The 2,443-nt window shown below is 37.0% G+C and overlaps 1 long non-coding RNA gene across 1 annotated transcript; it reads left to right on the top strand.

The window, feature by feature from the left end:
* The first annotated feature begins 500 nt into the window (after positions 1-500).
* Positions 501-1,123, top strand: LOC115289595. Its single transcript, XR_003907705.1, has 2 exons — positions 501-646; positions 861-1,123. It is a non-coding gene; the product is annotated as an uncharacterized LOC115289595 (long non-coding RNA).
* Positions 1,124-2,443: the final 1,320 nt, after the last annotated feature.

Here is a 2,443-nt window from a genome sequence, read left to right as displayed (position 1 = left end):
GTAGTTTCAAAAGGCATTTCAAGTCATTTAAAAAAAAATTTTTTTAAAACACAAATGAGAAAAGCTTTAACTCCCCCCAATCCCTTATAACTCCCTACTTACTAGCCAATGGTCCGCACCTGCGCAACAGGGAATTCCAAGCTCTAGGCTGTATTTGATTTATTCATATTTGCAGTGAGACCGTCATAGGCAAAGTGCCTGGCCTTCCAGAAGGCGTGTTGTACCACACTGACCTATATCTGAACTTTTCCTCAGATTGATTACACGATGCCAAGCAAGGGAGTTGGCCGCGTTTTTCATTCAAAGAACCACTACTCGCTCCAGTGTAGTTTTCAGTATAGCTAGTTGCTACCCTAACGTGTCAGCGATACTTACAATTCGCTAGGCAGTGAGGGAAATATTTGTCAAATGGCCACTGTCACACGAGTACTTTTCATCGCTATCATTTTTCAGAACCCTGTGGCACACAGGACACAAAAATATTACCTTTTTCAGATTTTACTCTAAGAAAATTAACAAGCATGGCAAAAACGAGCACCTTGATGGAAGCCTACCAGAACAATCACAGCGACAACCCTGCTGCGGAGCCCCCTTTACACTGGAGTGAGGGACTGGGACTCCGTTAGGTTTTGATCCGTACTCTGATGTAAGTGCCCCAACTTTAATACCAAAATTTATACTGGCTTTAAGAAAATCTTTAAGCCCCAGTGCTGTAACTATTTCTAAACATTAAAACAGTTCTACGTAATCCTGAAAACAAATCCTCCCAATTATACATATGAAGGCTTTATGTTAAATTACCTAAAATTTCAAGCCCTAGGGATACTGCTCAAACACTAAACAGGAAATCTATTTATTAGCTTCCAGATTGAAGAGTTTGTCTTTTCCCTGTCAAGATCTGAAGCCAGTTCACACACCAAAAAAGGTGTTCCCATTCTCCACAACAACTGGTAGTTGTCATGACACACCCACTAAGTTCCAAGTTTCCTTCCGGCAGAACTCACTTTTAATTGGATCACTTACCGGCAACAGATGTGCCACAACTACAGTAGAGACGGCATGTGAGTCGGGACACGGACTTGTTCCCCTTGACTAAGAATTCAATAAAGCTTTACACAACTGAGGCCTTCCGCTTGACTTAGAAAATTGGTAAATTCAGATTTATAATCACTATGGTCTTTTAACTGCTTTGGGTGCCTTGCTTTGGAAAACTATCTTGTTTAACCCAACATTCTGAAAACACATTTAATTTTTCTGCATATATATATATATATATATATACAACATCCTGAGAACACTCCCAATGTTTGACAACTTTTTATCATTAACCTATTTATAAGTATAAACGATTTTTTTAAAGGGAAAAACTTTGCCAGACCTTAAACTTGTTTAGATGGTGTTGCTAAGAGATACTATTGGAAAGATTAAAATATGTATATAACAAAATCTTAAGATCTTAAGTGAAAGCCATTTAACTAATATTTAAAACCTCTGCAATTATTAGTTTATTAGTATCATCCAGGACTCAGATGTTCAGTATTCCTCCTGAAATTACATAAACAAATGCAAATGGAAAGAATCCAAGTCAAAATTATATAACAAAACAGCACTCCATCACAAAAGCGTGTAAAATTACAAGAACGCTATTTTTAAACACTGGCACTTTAAGAGAACCATAATCTCAAAAACCACAAAATTGCCAAATTGTTCCCTAAACTGCTAAGTAGATAAGCAGGACTCTAATGAATGAGTTTGGGTTTTGTAAAGAAAAATCAAATTCAAATCTGGTAACTCCTACTGAAACACAGAATTTTAAGCGTCTTCTTCCCCTCAGGCCTACTTGATTTATATAAAGGCGTAAACTACAATATAGGAAAATATACTGGATTTTAAACGTGGCATACATTTTAGAAGTTGGCCCAATTAATTAAAAATACCTTGAGTCAAGTTTCCTAAGAAATCGTATTTAGATAAACAGGAGAAGACATTTACAGCCAGCACTTTTTTTTTTCCAGAGCCTTTGCTGGGACTAATGTCAACAAAAAATGTACTATGGCAGTCTTGTATTTTAAGCTCACGCTTTTGGGGACACATTCTCAGGTCTTCTTTAATGTGGGAACTGCAAATATAACTCCCATTACATGGTAATGGGAGTTAAAGAATGTAGTCTTCATGTAAAGATTAGAACATAACTTTTCTCTTAGTCCTTCAAGGACAGACTTTCAAAACGTTTGATTCTCCTAATCCCATGCTGTGAATAGACTGGTTCCTCTTCACTTCATAAATGTGGCTGGGCTACGTGCAATCTGCTCTAAGCTGATCAGGACTGGAGTTTCAGTTATGGATGAAAACGGTCTCAATTCAACTTTTATTACCCTCATCATGAGTATGCAGGGTGTAGACAAAGCTTTTTTTAATCAGCTAACTATATGAAAAGATAAAC

This window comes from Suricata suricatta, chromosome 4 (genome assembly GCF_006229205.1).
Source record: "Suricata suricatta isolate VVHF042 chromosome 4, meerkat_22Aug2017_6uvM2_HiC, whole genome shotgun sequence".
Lineage (NCBI taxonomy): Eukaryota > Metazoa > Chordata > Mammalia > Carnivora > Herpestidae > Suricata > Suricata suricatta.
The sequence above is the reverse complement of the archived record's forward strand: the minus strand, read 5'-3'. Positions and strand labels throughout refer to the sequence as shown.